This window comes from Trichoplusia ni, unplaced genomic scaffold (genome assembly GCF_003590095.1).
Source record: "Trichoplusia ni isolate ovarian cell line Hi5 unplaced genomic scaffold, tn1 tig00000389, whole genome shotgun sequence".
In the NCBI taxonomy this organism is placed as follows: domain Eukaryota; kingdom Metazoa; phylum Arthropoda; class Insecta; order Lepidoptera; family Noctuidae; genus Trichoplusia; species Trichoplusia ni.
The window spans coordinates 13,168-35,500 of NW_020800023.1; the positions used below are offsets into that span (position 1 = coordinate 13,168).

Genomic DNA, 22,333 nt, shown 5'->3' on the forward strand with positions numbered 1-22,333 from the left:
TCATTAATCATAGAGTAATGATGTATATACCATGGCTTTTTTAAATAGATGGGTTATCTAACATTGATTGGCACTGAGATTTTTTCAAATCAATACTCTTATTTTTATTTATAAAATATTTTTTTGACTTTAGCCCATTCTAGTAAAAAAAAAACTCTTTATCTTCATAATATTTACATTATATAAAGTGTAATGTTGACTTACAATAAACCTACCACCTTAAAATAAATGATTTAACATAAGTGTTTTAAATGTAAAATCGAATGATGATGTGAATTGTCTCATCGAAAAGTTTAAAATGTAAATTGAAATTGGTTTTAATATAGAAACACGTAAAAGTTATGATGATCGTAGTTAATTCTGGTTTCCAAACAAATAATTGTATACGAATATGAATCAATTCATTTTGTCCGGATGATTCTGTTACAAGTGCATATATTTACGTAATTAAAATAAAATGTTTTTCATCATTTTTAAGAGTATATCAATAAACATGCCTCTCACAAATAAATACCACTCTGGTGCTATATGGACTATGACGTCATCAACAAAATTAAATGATAAAAGATTATGTTGAAAAGAGACCCTTATAAAACCTATCCATGCCTTTCGTTTTTCTTTAACAAAATAGATCTATTATACGACCACTTGTATAGAATATGTATCTTCCATAATATGTCATGCAAAAAAAAAACAATTACCATTAATCTGGTTGCATCAAGATTTTTTTTTAATTCAATGTAATAATTATTCATGTTACCTGAATACATACACAAAAACACAAACCAACTGAATTTAGATTCTCCTCCTTTTTGGAGTCAATTTAAAATTTCGCTAACCTTGCTGATATTTTGCTTTGATCGATGCGTAATATGATCTACAGGATCATCGCAATCGTCGATTTAAATCATGGTTATAGGTACCTAGCGTGCTTGCTTTGGCGCCCGCATGATTGTAAAACGCTTCCGTCAAAACGTCAGTCCTTGCGGTTGGTATATCGTTGAATATCGAGTTTGTGTTCGTATTGATACGTGCTATTTGCTACTGAGCTTTCGTTAACTCTGACTGTAGAAATGGCCATATGTATGTCAAATATTCTTCTTTTCAAACTCTTAAGTTTTTGCTATGAATAAAAGTTTTAACTTATTAATAAGATCGATTATCAAAATGATGCATAGTTTTACTTACGCAGATTAATCGAGATTGCCCGACTCCTCACGAAAGATACTATAAAGCATAAATGTATAGCCGAATACAATTTATTGAATTTGGTAAAAGGTTAACCTCACATTTTTTTAATAGTCTTACACAATCTTTGACCACGAATATAATCCAAACCAATTCTTCCCACCAAAAAAAAATCCAAAAAATTCTGTCCATTCTTAATATCCCCATGGGAAAACGCAGATTTTTCCCCGAGCACCTAACTAGAAAAGGCAAACAAATAAATGCACGTAATACCATACTCCATAAAGCTGAAACCGTGACGCAGCTGAAAACAATGTAAGCCAGCCGTCTTACACTGCATATTGCACTCGCCAAGGATTATGTGCGGCCGACCGTGCTACCGCGGATTTTGAGACAAATTCGTTGCTTCATAAATGGAGACCAAAGAGGAATGATGGAGTTATGGCATTAGGTATATTAATAGTTCGAATGACGAGTGAAACACGAACAATATGTTAGATTGAAAATTTGCATGTATGGATGTTTGTTCCTCTTTCAATCAAAAACTACTGGGCCCCGAATCTGCTATTTTAAAATGCCCGATGAATGAATGGCAATTGGATTAAATTTGGAATTATTCCTATTCTCTTAAGCATTTTGCCAATAAATAATGGAAGTTAATTGTAACTTCCTTGAGTATACTGTCCTGCACTAGATTTCCAATTATTGTGTTGAAAAATGCTTAGAGAATAGGAGAATTGTCATTTTAAGCCAAATTTCATTCATTCATCGGCCGTTGTAAATAGCAGTATTGGGGCCCTGGACGCATGCAGATGAAGCTTGGTACACAGTTTATAACCTGGATGGGACCTACATGGGATAGTTTCTATCTCGATTTTATATACTCATGGGATCATTTTCGGTTTGTAGCTGCCGGACCCGTTGGCAACAGCTAGTTCTTCATAAATTAATGAAAATCGTTGTTGTAAAACAAGATATTGTTAAAATGTTTGGTAAATAAGTTTTTACCACCAGCTTGGATGACTGTTTTGAGATGAAACGAGATTTTTGTCAGTATTATTCAATGAACAAAAGGATATCAATTAGACATGACTTACTTTTTAACAAGTTCATTTGAGTGGGTACTGCTGTTTTATATAAAACTTTATTTTGCTAACAAAGGATTTTAAAATTCTAAAAGTCGGATAACTATAAATTATATTGTAATAAGTGATGAAGACCATTTACAATAGCAGACACAGCTTTACAATCTATACGAATACCATCCTTTTCCGTCTCGCTATCAAATTACAAATATTCATGTTTTGTTTTTTTCATATCTGCATTGCAAATCTATTTCATCATATTCCGTTGGTAAATTTCTTCACTAAACTTATGTCTGTCATAAATTTTGCTCAGATGACTACATTAGAATGAAATGTATGGGGTCTTGTCACGTCTGCCGCTAGTCTATGACAGTTGTCCTCTTTAATCCTTCGTCGTCTAGACGTCATATCAGATTGTTACGAATATTGTTTTTGGGACGATATTGTTTCTATAAAGACCAGTAAATGTTTGTGGATCTGTAATCGTTAGTCTGCAGTGTTGTATTTGTGTAGCTTTTGCTGTGACTTAACTTATGAGTATAGTTATGGAGAACGAAGTAAATTATAACTTGTAATGGTGATACGGTTAAATGTAAGGATTTGTATGAATATGGTGCAGATTCGATTCTAACGCAGGTCAATGCAATTTTTTCAAAGTTTTGTTTCTATCTTACTGCTTGTAAGTTTCTGTTTGACCGCTATTACTAGCTATTATTATATCGAAACTATAATTTATTGAAAGAACTTTAACTAACTTTACCTACGACTTACTTTACTTTAGTTAGATTAAATTAAATTGATATGAAAACAATAAAATTTCATTTCATAAACATGTTACTAAAATATTAACGAAATTATCTACTTATCGAAATATCCATCTAGTAAAAAAATCCGTTCGCATCACGGTCCGTTAAAAGTCGCCCATAAGTCTACCATCCTTGCCATGTTGGGTGGCATTACCATTGCCGTGGGAATGTCATTTCATTTAATTTCAGGAACAAAACATACGTTTTCTTGCCGTATCTTCAAGAAATAGCTACAGTACCGTCTAATTGATCTGACAGCACTCAAAGCTAAGCTGAAAACCAACGATGTTTGCTGGAACCATGCCAAGGAAACCAACAATCTTTACCCCAGTTGACGGAGCCCAAACGAAATGAGAAACAGCACTTTATCTATTTCTTTTATTTGTCGACCAATACGACGAATCAAATAATACGGTAGAATAATACCTAAAATGTATCTAGAATTTGTGATATATTTATAGGCTCTTATTTCTGTTTGTTTTTGATTAAATGTTTGTTGAAGATATACTATAGAGATAAATTGTATTGGAGAGCTTGTAACAAACTTCGATATAGTTCCACAAACTTATATCTTGAGCCTAATCTTAAAGTAATATTAGTGCATTCGTGGAAGCGAGACAGAGTACTGAAGAGCGGATAGCTGTCTCTCGCTTCCACAATTGAGTATTTGACTTAAAACATCTAAATGGTCCGTCGGATAGATTTTCATAAATGTACAATACTTATTTCTTCTTTTGTACTGTTTTATATCTTTTTTGATGAATTAACATACACTGTTTTTTTTTGGATGTCATAAAATTAAAAGTACGTAGTAGTGGAATTGAGTAATCTAATCTCATTGGCCTAGCCTTTTCCCAACTATGTTAGGGTCGGCTACCAGTCCAACCGGTTTCAGCTGAGTACCTGTGTTTTACAAGGAGCGACTGCCTATCTGACCTCCTCCCTCAACCCAGTTACCTGGGCAACACGACACCCCTTGGTTAGACTGGCTCTCAGACTTTTTCAAGCTTTTTACTACCTGTAACGACTGTTAAAGATGTAGGAATAACAGCCGGGACCCACAATTGAACGTGCCTTCCGAAAAACGAAGGAACTCGCTATAACAAAGATGGTCACCCATCTATGGACCAACCGCGTCAAGCATAGCTTAACCTGTGATCGAATCACTTATGCGGTTATAGCACAGCCACGAGCTCCTCAACGAGTAATCTAGTCTAAATTATTTACCGCCACACGTAAGATATCCTACTCGCAGAATAAATAAAATTGAAGAAAAACTTCAATTGGGAGGAGAAAAAATGATGATGCTGACTCACTAATTTATTTCTCACCCAGCTCGTAATTTTGCGTTTAAACGTTGACTTGGATATTCTGAGAGTTTAATCTCGACCTTTATATTCTTGAAAAAAAAAACATATTTCCATTCCACTTACAGACTCAAGAAACAAAAAGTGCCAGTATTAACAATTGTGGGCCATTAAAACATAACGAGATTACGTCTAATAAATAAACATAAGTCAATCAGGATTGTGAGACGGGCAAGTATTTACGAGAGCATTCCATTAACACAAATGGTACCATCAACTATGAAAATAATCTTAATGTAGCTAATAGGAGAAATACTTATTATACAGTAAGAGGAAAATGTTTTGTATTATCTCGTTGTTGACAAAACTAATAATTATAATAGAAAAGGAAATACTTTCTATATAATTCTTGATGATAAAGCTTGCGTGACTGTCTAGCTAGAAGATCTCTTCGAGTGGTCTGTGTCTTGAGCGTGGTGAACGGAATCCTCTTTGTAATCTGTCCTTGTTAGCAGGTTGTATCTCAAGAATCATAATAGATAGTCTATTGAAATTTCTATATATTCTGTGTTTTTTTGTAATAACAAGATGTTTGTACTGTCCTTTGGAAGCGTGACATTTTTTTGTAGGAATTTTGTTTTGTTTAGTCTAAGTTTTCTAACCATTTGTGTCACGAGTCCGACTCGCACTTGATCAGTATCATCTTTAATTTTTATTTACAAGATAGGATAAAAACTAATTATTGGATATTTTTTTAAATCTATGGTTTCAGCTAATAAGGTTTTTTTTATCAAATACTCACTTCCACCAACCACTTCAAACATGGGACACCCAGTAAAATTCACTGAGGAAAGACAAACAGTATTCCCCATAATCAAATGCCATAGCACTAAAAACACTAACGCAAAAAAAAATCAGAGCAAGTTATAACAACACTTAGACAAAACTTAACTATTGTATACAAAAGAGTATTTATTCGGAGCGTTCTTATCGTCTTATCTATAGAAGGATCATTATCCAATGCATTGGAGCTTAAAATAAAATTGGATTAACTTGAGTAGTTCGAAGGGGTTTACTTACAAGTACTTACCGTTATTTATTATTTCATGTTCATTCTGTAGAAGCTGTGAATTAACTCCCTTGCCATTTGAACAAACTGATTTTGAAATTTAATAGGAATAATCGCGTACAAGCGTATTTTTTTAAATTTTATATCAATAATAAGCTTTTCAAGCATTCAGGGATTGCAGAGGTTCCTTCATTGCAGAGGTTTTAGCACTTAAGACTATGTTTATATTCTGTGACTAAAGATATAAAAATATTGCAGATTCGTAGTGGAAATAGGTGGAATGGTAAGGACTGAAAATCTTTATCTTATTGTAACATTTATATTACATCGCGTGGTTCACCAGTGGTTATTTATGCACTTTCTTACACACTTCTTTTCTTTTTGTTTGCACGAGTGCCATATAAATTTATACCTGATACAGATTTGATGCCTAGGACAGTAAAGTGACTTTTTTAAATTTATATGTTTTTTCTTACGACCCATCACTGATGAACGGTGAAGGATACATCATGACGAACAATTTATTGCTAGCGTAGTGATCAATGTTCAAACCTCACCGATATCAAAGGTGACCTGTCCCTACCACTGGGACATATATAGGCTTGATTGGTGATATATTACAAATACTTTATGAATACTGTTTGTGTTTGTCCCTGAGGCTGTTATTGAAGTTTCAATAGACAAAGATATACAGAAGCCTACCCCACCTCACTCGCCTACCACGGCCACCCGCCTAGCAAAACTTCAGTAATTGAGTGAAAGAGACGGCATTTTATACCATGTAATACTATCTCTCTTCCACAACTACAAGATTCTTATTTTGAAATGGTAAGAAGGCTTTAAGACAAGAACTACACATTGGATAACAAGCAATGTATAATATCCTCTATCCAATAGTTTAGGGCTCCCATTCATGGTGTATTATATACCATATGCTATGCTATGCTATGCATGCTATTCCATGCATCAGTGAGCAAGAGACGCACATCTAATATGTCCTCAAAGCTGGTCAATGCTATTTACATTTTGCGATTGCATTCGATCGACCTAAGAGGCTTATTGAAGTGCACAGCATACGTTGCCTGTTTTATGTGCAATGTAAATTGTATTAGTGTTTTAAGTAAGTAGTGTACACCAAACTGTAATATTTGTTTCAAAATTTTTGTATAATGATGTAGATTTTTTTTATGTAAAAGACTAGCTGACCCAGTAAAAGTTTTTTTACTATACTAATGTTCAGGTAAATAAAAAAGGTGGAGGTATGAAAAATACATACTGTCCTATTTTCAGACCTATCACACCCTATCACAAACAATTTGCACACAAAAATTCATGAGAATCGGTCGAGCCGTTTCGGAAGAGTCCAAATTCGTATACCGAGATCGTGACACGAGAATGGGTAAAAAAGAACATGGATGGTAGATTGATAGACCTTAAAGGAGGAAACAAACACCTTTGCCCTGCAGTGGGACAGTAATGGCTGATAATAATAATGAGTAAACGCCTGAACATTTTTTGTGGGTTTCGGAGCACTGATAATACTTTGCTTATCTTTTCATTAACTTAACTGCAAATTGCATTGCATTTAATTTTAAAATAATGATAATATTCAGTTCGACATCAATTATCATGTAATTTTAAATTTAATATTTGTTGTGAATACATATTTGACTTTACTAGAATAGAGACATACCTACTTATAAAAATTGAAACAAGATAAATGATCACAAAAAGAAGAGATTTCTTAGTGATATTAATTGAAATATTTTTATTCAAATGAGGGATGTTATTTAATTTGTACAGCAATGTTATAGTCATACGGAATGTGTTTTAAACGTAAAAAGAATATCGCCCCCGGGTGGGCTCGAACCACCAACCTTTCGGTTAACAGCCGAACGCGCTAGCCAATTGCGCCACGGAGGCGATGATTTTAGAGCGCCAAAATAAGGTTCACTATATTTTAATATTATTTTTTAATGCAAATGCGTAATTTTTTTTTTTCAAAGTCGCATATTTTTTTACAAAAATACATTCATTATTTGTTCAGCGACTCATGTAACGCTAGTCTTGCAATATCCGAAGCTTTATAAAAAAAAAATGTTTTTCTTGCTATCATCAATCACATCTCTTGTTACATCACATAATGTCTAATTAAAAAATAACTGCAAATATTAAAGGGGCATTCAAACAATACAACAATCATTCTAATTAACAATCATCTTAATCATATAGATAAATATAATTATTTAAACAAGCTATGTTTATTTTAACAATGAAAAACAAAGACCAACTGTGAGGACTGTATTATCATATGTTTTCAATTTTTCAATTTTCAAAAGATCCCAAATCGTTTTGGCAATACATCAGGACAAAGAGAAATAGAATTAATAGGCAGAGTATCATAAAGGATGGTCAACATCTGAGTGACTATGAATGTGCAAAACATTTTGCAGAATTTTTTGAGTCGGTTTATACAAAAGACCGACCTAGATTAGATGCGCAGGCGGCGGCGGCGGAGGCGGGCGCGACTAGTGCGCGCGTTCATATAGGGACTTTAGGTATCAAAGAGGTACGGGAAGCTCTCATGAATCTTAAAGCGAAACGATCATCTGGCCCCGACGGAATACCAGCATTTCTATTCCGAGATTGTGGCAGGGTACTAGCAGAACCGCTTCAATATATTTTTAACAACTGTTTAGAAAAGGAGATCTTTCCTGCGAGGTGGAAGACCACGCGTGTTATTCCCGTACCTAAAGGTAAGTTAGGTCCAGATGTCACGAATTATAGGCCAGTAGCAGTACTGTCAACAACGGCCAAAGTGTTTGAGTCTGCCATTCAACGCTGCATACAAAGGCAAGTTAAGGTGCAGCTGTCAGACTCACAACATGGATTCCGGCCCGAGCGCAGCACTGCTACAAACTTACTAAACTTCATGGGGCAGGTCGTGCCAGCTGTGGATGCAGGTGTTCAGGTGGACGCGGCCTACTTCGATTTCCAGAAGGCATTCGATAAGGTTGATAACGACATACTTTTAAAAGTATGTCGTTATCAACCTTATCGAATGCCTTCTGGAAATCGAAGTAGGCCGCGTCCACCTGAACACCTGCATCCACAGCTGGCACGACCTGCCCCATGAAGTTTAGTAAGTTTGTAGCAGTGCTGCGCTCGGGCCGGAATCCATGTTGTGAGTCTGACAGCTGCACCTTAACTTGCCTTTGTATGCAGCGTTGAATGGCAGACTCAAACACTTTGGCCGTTGTTGACAGTACTGCTACTGGCCTATAATTCGTGACATCTGGACCTAACTTACCTTTAGGTACGGGAATAACACGCGTGGTCTTCCACCTCGCAGGAAAGATCTCCTTTTCTAAACAGTTGTTAAAAATATATTGAAGCGGTTCTGCTAGTACCCTGCCACAATCTCGGAATAGAAATGCTGGTATTCCGTCGGGGCCAGATGATCGTTTCGCTTTAAGATTCATGAGAGCTTCCCGTACCTCTTTGATACCTAAAGTCCCTATATGAACGCGCGCACTAGTCGCGCCCGCCTCCGCCGCCGCCGCCTGCGCATCTAATCTAGGTCGGTCTTTTGTATAAACCGACTCAAAAAATTCTGCAAAATGTTTTGCACATTCATAGTCACTCAGATGTTGACCATCCTTTATGATACTCTGCCTATTAATTCTATTTCTCTTTGTCCTGATGTATTGCCAAAACGATTTGGGATCTTTTGAAAATTGAAAAATTGAAAACATATGATAATACAGTCCTCACAGTTGGTCTTTGTTTTTCATTGTTAAAATAAACATAGCTTGTTTAAATAATTATATTTATCTATATGATTAAGATGATTGTTAATTAGAATGATTGTTGTATTGTTTGAATGCCCCTTTAATATTTGCAGTTATTTTTTAATTAGACATTATGTGATGTAACAAGAGATGTGATTGATGATAGCAAGAAAAACATTTTTTTTTATAAAGCTTCGGATATTGCAAGACTAGCGTTACATGAGTCGCTGAACAAATAATGAATGTATTTTTGTAAAAAAATATGCGACTTTGAAAAAAAAAAATTACGCATTTGCATTAAAAAATAATATTAAAATATAGTGAACCTTATTTTGGCGCTCTAAAATCATCGCCTCCGTGGCGCAATTGGCTAGCGCGTTCGGCTGTTAACCGAAAGGTTGGTGGTTCGAGCCCACCCGGGGGCGATATTCTTTTTACGTTTAAAACACATTCCGTATGACTATAACATTGCTGTACAAATTAAATAACATCCCTCATTTGAATAAAAATATTTCAATTAATATCACTAAGAAATCTCTTCTTTTTGTGATCATTTATCTTGTTTCAATTTTTATAAGTAGGTATGTCTCTATTCTAGTAAAGTCAAATATGTATTCACAACAAATATTAAATTTAAAATTACATGATAATTGATGTCGAACTGAATATTATCATTATTTTAAAATTAAATGCAATGCAATTTGCAGTTAAGTTAATGAAAAGATAAGCAAAGTATTATCAGTGCTCCGAAACCCACAAAAAATGTTCAGGCGTTTACTCATTATTATTATCAGCCATTACTGTCCCACTGCAGGGCAAAGGTGTTTGTTTCCTCCTTTAAGGTCTATCAATCTACCATCCATGTTCTTTTTTACCCATTCTCGTGTCACGATCTCGGTATACGAATTTGGACTCTTCCGAAACGGCTCGACCGATTCTCATGAATTTTTGTGTGCAAATTGTTTGTGATAGGGTGTGATAGGTCTGAAAATAGGACAGTATGTATTTTTCATACCTCCACCTTTTTTATTTACCTGAACATTAGTATAGTAAAAAAACTTTTACTGGGTCAGCTAGTCTTTTACATAAAAAAAATCTACATCATTATACAAAAATTTTGAAACAAATATTACAGTTTGGTGTACACTACTTACTTAAAACACTAATACAATTTACATTGCACATAAAACAGGCAACGTATGCTGTGCACTTCAATAAGCCTCTTAGGTCGATCGAATGCAATCGCAAAATGTAAATAGCATTGACCAGCTTTGAGGACATATTAGATGTGCGTCTCTTGCTCACTGATGCATGGAATAGCATGCATAGCATAGCATAGCATATGGTATATAATACACCATGAATGGGAGCCCTAAACTATTGGATAGAGGATATTATACATTGCTTGTTATCCAATGTGTAGTTCTTGTCTTAAAGCCTTCTTACCATTTCAAAATAAGAATCTTGTAGTTGTGGAAGAGAGATAGTATTACATGGTATAAAATGCCGTCTCTTTCACTCAATTACTGAAGTTTTGCTAGGCGGGTGGCCGTGGTAGGCGAGTGAGGTGGGGTAGGCTTCTGTATATCTTTGTCTATTGAAACTTCAATAACAGCCTCAGGGACAAACACAAACAGTATTCATAAAGTATTTGTAATATATCACCAATCAAGCCTATATATGTCCCAGTGGTAGGGACAGGTCACCTTTGATATCGGTGAGGTTTGAACATTGATCACTACGCTAGCAATAAATTGTTCGTCATGATGTATCCTTCACCGTTCATCAGTGATGGGTCGTAAGAAAAAACATATAAATTTAAAAAAGTCACTTTACTGTCCTAGGCATCAAATCTGTATCAGGTATAAATTTATATGGCACTCGTGCAAACAAAAAGAAAAGAAGTGTGTAAGAAAGTGCATAAATAACCACTGGTGAACCACGCGATGTAATATAAATGTTACAATAAGATAAAGATTTTCAGTCCTTACCATTCCACCTATTTCCACTACGAATCTGCAATATTTTTATATCTTTAGTCACAGAATATAAACATAGTCTTAAGTGCTAAAACCTCTGCAATGAAGGAACCTCTGCAATCCCTGAATGCTTGAAAAGCTTATTATTGATATAAAATTTAAAAAATACGCTTGTACGCGATTATTCCTATTAAATTTCAAAATCAGTTTGTTCAAATGGCAAGGGAGTTAATTCACAGCTTCTACAGAATGAACATGAAATAATAAATAACGGTAAGTACTTGTAAGTAAACCCCTTCGAACTACTCAAGTTAATCCAATTTTATTTTAAGCTCCAATGCATTGGATAATGATCCTTCTATAGATAAGACGATAAGAACGCTCCGAATAAATACTCTTTTGTATACAATAGTTAAGTTTTGTCTAAGTGTTGTTATAACTTGCTCTGATTTTTTTTTGCGTTAGTGTTTTTAGTGCTATGGCATTTGATTATGGGGAATACTGTTTGTCTTTCCTCAGTGAATTTTACTGGGTGTCCCATGTTTGAAGTGGTTGGTGGAAGTGAGTATTTGATAAAAAAAACCTTATTAGCTGAAACCATAGATTTAAAAAAATATCCAATAATTAGTTTTTATCCTATCTTGTAAATAAAAATTAAAGATGATACTGATCAAGTGCGAGTCGGACTCGTGACACAAATGGTTAGAAAACTTAGACTAAACAAAACAAAATTCCTACAAAAAAATGTCACGCTTCCAAAGGACAGTACAAACATCTTGTTATTACAAAAAAACACAGAATATATAGAAATTTCAATAGACTATCTATTATGATTCTTGAGATACAACCTGCTAACAAGGACAGATTACAAAGAGGATTCCGTTCACCACGCTCAAGACACAGACCACTCGAAGAGATCTTCTAGCTAGACAGTCACGCAAGCTTTATCATCAAGAATTATATAGAAAGTATTTCCTTTTCTATTATAATTATTAGTTTTGTCAACAACGAGATAATACAAAACATTTTCCTCTTACTGTATAATAAGTATTTCTCCTATTAGCTACATTAAGATTATTTTCATAGTTGATGGTACCATTTGTGTTAATGGAATGCTCTCGTAAATACTTGCCCGTCTCACAATCCTGATTGACTTATGTTTATTTATTAGACGTAATCTCGTTATGTTTTAATGGCCCACAATTGTTAATACTGGCACTTTTTGTTTCTTGAGTCTGTAAGTGGAATGGAAATATGTTTTTTTTTTTCAAGAATATAAAGGTCGAGATTAAACTCTCAGAATATCCAAGTCAACGTTTAAACGCAAAATTACGAGCTGGGTGAGAAATAAATTAGTGAGTCAGCATCATCATTTTTTCTCCTCCCAATTGAAGTTTTTCTTCAATTTTATTTATTCTGCGAGTAGGATATCTTACGTGTGGCGGTAAATAATTTAGACTAGATTACTCGTTGAGGAGCTCGTGGCTGTGCTATAACCGCATAAGTGATTCGATCACAGGTTAAGCTATGCTTGACGCGGTTGGTCCATAGATGGGTGACCATCTTTGTTATAGCGAGTTTTCATGTTTTCATGTTTGTTTCGAAGAACAGGATGTGTGACTTGTTTATTGTCCCATGAAAGGGAAACCCATCGAAAGTAGGTCATTGTGCAGGAATATCGAGCTGTCTGATGCCGACATTGACACAATCCGTTCCCCTTCTGACAATACGATGCCTTGTATTTGCGCATTTTATAAGAAAAATAAACATATCTATTTTAACCTTTTTTTATTGCTTTGTATTTTGAACGTGCTATATTACGTGCGTTCCTCGACTTTATGTTATGTTATAGGCATAAAAAATGTATAGGTACCAAAACACGTCAAAATGTAGGAAATATATTATTTTGTTGTTATATTTTAACAATAAATTTTGACCTCTACGAGCATCATAGTGTTGTCCAAATGCTTTGTGGAAGTTTCTAGCTGCACCCGTGAGGCCATGTGTGTAATTTATTGCATTAGAATATACAAAGCATGTAATTTTGAGCATCGGAGAGCGTTTCACAGTTATTTATATTCGAAGAAGGTGAAACGGTTTTCTTTGATAAGTTCATGTGGGAACTAAACCTCTAACGAAACATTTATATTAAACTAGCTGTTGCTCACGGGCCCGCCCGCTACGAATCGAAAATAATCCTACGGGGACATAACGGGATAAAAACTATAGTTTGTGTGAATCGGGGCAATATACTTTCTATGTACCAAGTTTCGAAAAAATATGTTCAGTGGTTTTCGTGTGAAAAAATAAAAAACATATACATAGAAGCATTCGCGTTTATAATACTAGTAGGATTATTATATAAGTTCGAAAAGGTCAAATAGAAAGACAAAACACACAAGACAAAAGGAACAATTATTGTGATTCGACAATTCCTGCGTCCGTGTCTCAGCGTTTATTGATACTTAGTTTGCAATTATACGCAACGCGATAATTACGAGCAATATATCAAATGACACAATAATTTTCTCGATGCGCATAGTACTAGCCCGTCTCCAGACACGAGCTATCTCTTATCATAGTAGGTCGAGTCTAGTTGCTGCAACATTTCCTTCTGCATGTGTACCTTAATCGATCCTCGTATAAAGGAAACAAAAGGTCTTGAGTTACCAACATTAGAACAAACATTTAAAAAGCGGTCAAGTGCGAGTCGGTGTCGCTACACTGGGAGTTTAGTTGTCACAGTAGCCACAGAAATACATCGTCTATGAAGCCTAGGGTTCTTTTTTTAAGGTTACGTACACAAAGGTTAGAAATTTTCCCTAAAAATGTATTTTTTAAAGATCTACGAAATCGTATTCACAAAACCAAGAAGCTCTGATTAAAATGTAAATTAAAACGCGATGTGTATATAAATCTTAATTTTATTACGAGTCATAAAATGCGAAAAACAGCAATTTCCAAAAGGTTAATATCCGAAAACCTGTGTACGGTAGTAAATTTTTGTATTAAGAAACGTCACGCGTATGTAGAGTCTGAAATCCAATTAAGTTTATTATTTAGGTTTTATTGTTCGGATATTGTTTAACCGCCGTGTCGTTACGGCACTTTTATGTGGGAGTGACGCGTGGATTCGCAGGTGACGGGTGGCCTATTAATCTCGGATATGAGTTGATTACCGCCACCATTGGTACCTTAATAGCTCTCGTTCGACTCGTTTCCGGTCGATCGGCGCTCGCGTCAATACCAGAAAACGTTGTGAGTCATCAATCTTTTACGAGACTACAATTGACGACTTCAGATTCCATTTGCCAATATTTGTAGAGTTCCAGGGCAAGGTTAAATAACTAATTTTATTTTCATTTCTCATATTCAACCTCCCACTTACTTGCTTCAATATGACCGAGACTACATTTGAGGAATATAATTTGAGAAATAAGGTTATGCTTGTTTGAGACATGCTTATTCCTTTGTATTAGACCCTGAATAAGGCTATTGTCATATAGTGCAACGTTACCAAGCCTGTATTATTGTGACCTGAAATAATTCGATTTGCTTGGTGGCTTTACGAGGGGTATCTTTCGCGTGTTCTTGGATCGGAAGAGTGCGCCGTTAGAGTTAGCTGTTAGTCTCGCTTGTAATCTTCTATGGTAATATGAATACCTGGGGGTTATGACAGTCGTAACCATCAAAAGGCTGAAAAGCTGGCAGATCTAGCTTTACGGTATTTGTGTTCCACAAGTATCGAGTTGCGGGGGTCAAATGCCAGTTGCACTGTTAATAATAATATTCAGCTTAGATCAGATAGACATGGTCGCTGTACAACCATGACTATTCCGTATCTTAGAAGTCATGCACAGCAGGAGTAAGTACCTTGCATTGTACGAGTGTAGGTAACCTATTTTGCGTACAGCGATTAAGGAGATACTATCAGAAAGCTACATTATGGATGCTTAAGCTAGTTTTGCATTGGTCTATTCCGAACACCAATTTCTTTCCTCGTTGATTTTCAGTTTGATAAACTCGTTGGATCCAATTTATTTGATGATTTTGATGAGATTTTAGTATTTGGAATTAATGTAAAATATTAATAACTGTTATTGCTATTTACTTAAATTTCTCGTTACTTCTACATGGACCTTAATCAACTGCTGATATGCCTTAACTAAGCATGAAAGATAAGTGTTTACTTTTATTATAATCGGAATAGAAAACTTCTAATGAAAAAAAAAATTTGTGGGAAAAGAAATCGTTTACTCACAGCTTTAGTAAGCTTGGTTGACAGATAGCATCCTTTGAAAATAATTTACTAGCGCGGTATTATTATTGTGCAAAAACTTAAATAAGTAATATTAAACGTTCTATCATAGGAAATTCCATTTAGGGGTATGAATGATGAAATATAATCTGTTATTGTGCATAGAATATAATGAATTGGTATTTCATTACTCTATTTTAATAGATTTGCCCATAACAGTTATCCAAGTCTTCTAGTTAATTATATTATACTTGTATTAACTAGACCACAAAACGTTACCTACTGAACTATGGAGGTTGTATTTGTAAGCTGTAGAGTAGGTAACCGCCGCTACTGTTATGGGAAAATCCTTTTGAATTAACAATAGAAATAATTTTCATACGATTCTTTAATAAGGAAATCCATTAGGTATTACTATACAGTGCCTTGCATAAATTGGCAAATAATGACTTTCGTAAGTTATTTTTTTAAATAAAGTATTAGTTTTAAAACGAAAAAAAAATAGGAGTTAAAATTACAAGTCAGTTTCATTATTGGTTGCAACATTAAATTATTGAATTATGATATATACGTTCCGTGGTCAGACAATATAGAACTTATAGACGACAGAAAAAATATTCGTAATCAAATGTAGTATTAACGTTTGTTGTGTTTTGAAAAAAAAACATAAGTCCTGATAATGCCAAAACCAAATAATTTCATATAAAATTAATGATAATGCTGCATTCCAATCTCTGTACGCGATCACAATGTAATTACAGCGTGTGTTCATTAATTCATTGTACTTTCATTATAATTAAACATTTAGCCCGTATCTCCTTTGTCAAATTATTTTGTATACAATACTGCTAAACACAAGCTTTCATGTAACAATGGTCCCTATCGACTAACAATCAGTTGAGATTGATTTTCAAATTCAAAATGTTATGCTAAGGAGCCACACAAGATTTACAGCCTGTATTTAATAAACTTTTTGATACGTTAAATAGCGCTTTAGTTTTGAAACATTATTTATCTCTGTAATAAAGCCTGTTTAAAAGATTACCTTTTTATAACTTTTTCACTAGCTCAGCATGTTTATTCGGTTGAGACATTATATTATTATATTCTCGTCATCGAATTCTAATACATGTTAAGCAAAAATTCTGTCTATTAAGATACATACACGATAGAATTTAAGGCGAATAAGCGAGTCCAAAGGGTAATCACTTTACATCGTGTTAAAGTACATAATGAATGATCTCATTTGAAGTCTATATCACAATCACAGCATTCGGATCCCGGGATAACTATTTCATGCTCATAAAAACTGCTAAGACGATTCTTACTCGCAAAGTTGAGGGCTCCGTACAAATAAGCTAATAAAAAGCAAATTTGGAAAAAAATATTGGTCACCTAACAAATTTAAAGACCGCATCAACCAACGCTAAACACGATTTTTATTTTGTTGTTTTAACGGCAACAATAATTTCATCATCTTTAAGCAACTGAACTATCTAACTATCACATTTCTTCAGATACAGCCTGGCGATGGGCAGACGTACAAAACGTGCCTTAGTAATAGGGCTTCTGTTTTTACCATCTGGGCACAAAACCCTAAACTGTACATTACAGACTGGCGCCATGTGTTTTTGCCTAATTAACACCTATTACACAACGATGTAAGAAATGTAGTAATGTAAATGCATTGATAATGACCAAACGTAATACTGTCGATGACACATACATACATATCTCACCTTGAGCGAGGTCAACAGCAGTTATAAGATTAAATCATAATAATTATAGTATTTACTTTAACACATCCATGTATTAGCCATAATACTGTTGCTTCTTCTGTCATACAGTAAACAATGGCAATAGCTCAGTGAAAACACTTGACGTTTTACCTCTTTGTATCAAGAAACAAATTTCTATGTTTATATGCACCTTTTTTGCTACAAATGACAATTCTATCTCATTATCTTGGCCAAGAAATTTAGGAGTAGTTAAACTTATAACTCAGGTGCCCAGAATTTCATGTAGGCACTTAATCTGGCATCGGAATTTTCCATTTCACCAGGTAATTTCCATACTGCTTTCTATTCCTTTTGTCTCGCTAAGTTCTCACTCCAAGGTATGGACAATAGAATTCCAATGACACGCTGGACGGACTATGAATTTACATCAAAGAAGGGTTTTAATAAACTTTCCCAGCTCTGTGAAAACACTTTCATACCTTCACGAGATGATGTCTAGAGGAATCCGATCGCTGTTGAAAATTCAAAGGCAAGCCGTGATTGATCTCGATGATACCATTACCGGATTTATTACAGGAATACAGGTACAGATGACATAGCCGGCCATTCAATTTCGTTGATGTAGCACCGATCACATAGAACTGATTTATGATCGCATTCATACAAGGCGGCGAGATAACATCAAACTTCAAAGGCGGCAATTACAGTGATAAATGACAATTATTATTGGTCTTGTCCTCAGCGGACAATAAATACACCATCGAGCGCCGTGCGATATTATTTCTCGCCTGTTTATGATCATTAAGAACTATTGTCCAGCGAGCGTATACCGATATTTGAATTGAATGCTTTCCACAGCCGCCAAGCTGCTATCAGTTCGATTGATCAACAGATAACTTATAGATAAAATGATGCCGCTGCAATGAGTGCCATTCCACGGTGGCGCCTAGAAATTGATTTACTTGAAACAAAACAGGCTTTTCCGCAACCAAACGTTGCTCATAGAACGTCACAAAAGAGATAGGAAACATTAATAGCATTATCTCACCACTAATATTGACAACAATTACTCATAAACATTGTCTGTTTTCTTAACCATATTTGTATGTAAGCTGACACCACAAAACTCTGAGTAAAGGACCAACGCAAATAACCAAACGGAAAAAATAATTGAGGAGTGATGGTAAATCCCTAAACTATGCAGATACATCACTAAAGTTGTGGTGACGGTCCATAAATAGTATTTATATTGTACTCAAGATTTTTTACGCTGAAGAATCGTGCGTCATCGGTACAAAGAAGGAAGTGCGTGTTGGTGAGGCGAACAGTCAAACACTTGTGTCGAGCCGCCCACGGCGACGCCCCACCGCTGCACTACCGTGATTGACACCGCATTAATACTAACTCCAGACGTAATGCAGACCGATCGAAAAACCGATATAGGATTAGGATAGCTCATGGAACAATTATAGCTCATGTTGTTGAGTTTGTCTGGAAAGAGAAATTCATTACACACCATACCTTTAGGAAGCTTAGACTGAAATGTTGCTTTAGCGGAGATTGAGATTTTTTGCAAAAATATATTGTCTCTATCCTAACATTGTTAGTTTTATTACGTACATAACAACAAAAAAAAACTAAGGTAAACTTGCCGAACTGCAAGTCGTCATGTTCTTTTCGACACTTGAGGAACGATCATTATAATTATTAACGACACTTGCTTACAAGAATAGTATCTTAAAATTTCTCAACCAATGCAAGTATGTCCTTAGGTAACTTCAACATAGTGACCCACATCTAGGATTCTCTTGGTTTATCGTAGGTGCGTTCTCAAACATAAATCTCACCCACCGTAGTCTATATCTAGCCCGACAAAATATTTGTCCCGTGCAAGTATCGACCTACTGCTCTAATCCGGCCGTTTATCATATTAGTTTATTATACTAGTATATTAGGGACTAGCATGAGTTATTTGTGAGATTACATAATTTCTAATTTGACGTACACCTTTGATCTTGCCTATCTATATTTCTATCCCAGTCCTTTCCCAACTTCATATTGGTATGACACTTTTTAATTTTAACAAATAACAGAATCACAATACAATTACAGAGGACTCTTTGAATCTTTACTATAAGGAATAAAAGCTGTATTATATCAAAAACTAAGGAGCTGTCAACGCGAAACCCATCCAAAATATAATTCGTATACAGTTTGATGTTATGGAGTAACCAATACTACTCGTTAAGTAACAAACCGCAGCGGTCTCCAGTTGTTACCACTATTGCCGAACCAGCGCTACATTTGCGGATCCAATTACACGTTCTCGTACATTTCCCGACCTTAATCAATACATAAGAAACATGACTAATAAATGAAATGGTATTCTTGCTTTTGATAAAAGTAAGGAGATTCGACAGTAAGGTACGTGCAATAACAAATAGTAAAGATTCCAATTTACAGCCCTAATTGTCAATGCATATAAAATTATCCGTACGGAAATAGTCAACGATTATGCATTGAAGCCGTGCCAATTTATTCCAGCATGACTTGTACTGCAAGGGTGGGCAGTTATTATATTTAATTTATTCAATCTGAATATTTAATCGGCGGTAATAACGTAGTTTCCTTTTAAAAATAATTTAACGTAGTAAGCATTAATGATAGAGGCACGCCGACTCTAGCTTGTGTACCTACTTTGTATTATGATGAGTAGCATGACAAAGTGAAACCCGATACTAATCTAATATTGGTGTGAGCACTAAGTTTCTAATCGAGTACACAACATACTAATAGGCTAAAGCCTACTCTCTATTAATTTCACTGCAAACATCGATAAATTGAAAGCTGGCTTATCTTAAAGATCTTTGAGATTTCGTACTTAGTAAGGCTTAATCCAAACAATGTAATTGGCGGGTATTTAGTAAACATAATTCCTGTCTACTAACCTCAATGTTTAAGGGATATAACTAAACATAGCCTACATTTATATATGAAATAAATGTAGGCTGGGTTGTTAAAATATATATGCATACTTAACTAAGCCTGATTATCTAAGTCTATTTTGAAACTAAATAGGAATACAGGTATTTTTAATTGCATTTAAAACTTCCGTTTGTATTTACGCACGCAACTCAAATTTTCAGCTACACAAAAAGAAAGCACGCAAAATGTCTGATCGAAACCATTTTTATTTACCGAACGTATTATTTCCTTACAATGAGATGGTATCGGGTAACTAATAACTATTCGCCAAGAAACCATTATAATACTCTTTCATAGAAACGGAAATTACTTTTCACGTAAATGGGTGTTTCTGTTTTGTTAGATTTTGTTTTAAAGTCGGCTTTCACCGTAATGGCGGGTGCAGATTAACAGATACGATAACATCTAGTGACAATACGTGTATGATCGTGTCGTGCTATGAAGCTATTTAGATTATTATCGTATTCATGAAATTAACCGAAGGTTATGAAACGCTCACATCATACACGTGGCGCATAATTTACAAATGTCAATGCTATAAAATTATACTTCGAAGTGCCAACTCTCAATACCGCTTCAAAAATAGGTTTTATTATAAGCATTACGGAATTTTCCTAAACTCCTTTTTCGTGAACCAGGAAAATCCCGATTTATAAATATTGTATACCATTAGGAAAACCTATTAATTCCACACTCCATAACAAGTGAAATCGAATAATAATTCATGTCAAAATAAAATAATCATAACATAAATCTTACTAACGATCTCAAAGAGATTTGCGCAGCAGTTGAGAAATCTAGTAAACAGCGTGGATTTAAATAATACTTCACAACTAATTGATTGTTTGAATTATACCAAAAACTACACTTCTAGACTTTAGATTCCATTTTGTATTTAAATGCGATTTGTAATCGCAAACTGCAAGAGAAAACTTGTGCTCAACGTTTCTGCATGGATACATTTTTAAACAATGGCTATACGAGTGCAACAGATAAACGTCCTCTAGGGAGCGGGCAAGCCGTCGGTTGAGCTCAGTGATCACGATAATGACGTAACGACCGGTATCATTGTCGCAGGTCACGGCGCCCAAGTTCCCGGTGGTGATCAAGATAGGGCACGCGCACTCCGGCGTCGCCAAGGTGAAAGTGGACTCCCTGGCTGACTTCCAGGTAACGATGCTCATCATTACATTATTTGTGGACATAACGCAAACACGGATCATTATGTATCTCACGATGTCATGTCTGTTCTTACTCAGAAAATTTAAATAAGGTAAAATATTTAAGGGGTGAGTAAGTGAATTTAGCAGTAATGTTATAGTGATTCATTGTAGCATGAAGTAAAGGTATTCGTTTTCCCCATTTCTAGGACATCGCCGGGGTCGTGGCTATGCTGGGCACCTACTGCACGGTGGAGCCATACATCGATGCAAAATACGACATCCACATACAAAAAATCGGCACTAACTACAAGGCCTTCATGTAAGTGCAGTCACACTAAATTTAATCGATTTTCGTCTGGCGCCTACAGTAAAGATCAAAGTAATGCGCAATGCTGATTACAAACAAAACAGTGCAGGCGTCCTGAATGTTGGCAAACACACGTTCATATATTTATGAATGAGACGTGTGAAGTGCGATATCACGTTGGGTATCGGTAATAGTAACACCAAGTAAACATTTTCCAGGCGCAAATCTATATCGGGAAATTGGAAAACTAATCAGGGATCTGCGATGCTTGAAGCTATCGGGATGAACGATAGATACAAGATGTGGATCGATGAGGTGCGTATCTACCTGTCAGGCTTTTATATTACTTTTGTAGAGCTAGTTCTTTTATAAAAAATATTGTGATTCTTGAAATCCATCATCTGAGCAATATTTTTGATTAATATTTCATTCTGACATTTTTATCAAAAGCTTGATCGATCGTGAGGCAGATCTATATCAGCAGCACGACCTTAGTAATAGTAGTAGTAGTTAGAGTTAATAGGCTTATATTGTATTTGATACGTCCAAGTTACAATTAAAATCATAAACATTATTATAAATGGGACTTATTATTATTTAAAACGTGCTTTATTAAGAGGGGCGCGAACATAAACATTCATATTGTAGTAATTAAT

General features: G+C 35.0%; 1 long non-coding RNA gene and 2 other non-coding genes across 3 annotated transcripts; 2 read left to right on the forward strand and 1 right to left on the reverse strand.

Annotated features, from left to right (window-relative positions):
* Nucleotides 1–7,304: 7,304 nt before the first annotated feature.
* On the reverse strand, nt 7,305–7,378 carry Trnan-guu. Its single transcript has one exon. It is a non-coding gene; the product is annotated as a tRNA-Asn (tRNA).
* Nucleotides 7,379–9,597: 2,219 nt separating this feature from the next.
* Nucleotides 9,598–9,671, forward strand: Trnan-guu. The gene has a single exon. It is a non-coding gene; the product is annotated as a tRNA-Asn (tRNA).
* Nucleotides 9,672–21,097: 11,426 nt separating this feature from the next.
* LOC113507043 lies at nt 21,098–22,021 on the forward strand. Its single transcript, XR_003401789.1, has 3 exons — nt 21,098–21,377; nt 21,577–21,689; nt 21,896–22,021. It is a non-coding gene; the product is annotated as an uncharacterized LOC113507043 (long non-coding RNA).
* Nucleotides 22,022–22,333: the final 312 nt, after the last annotated feature.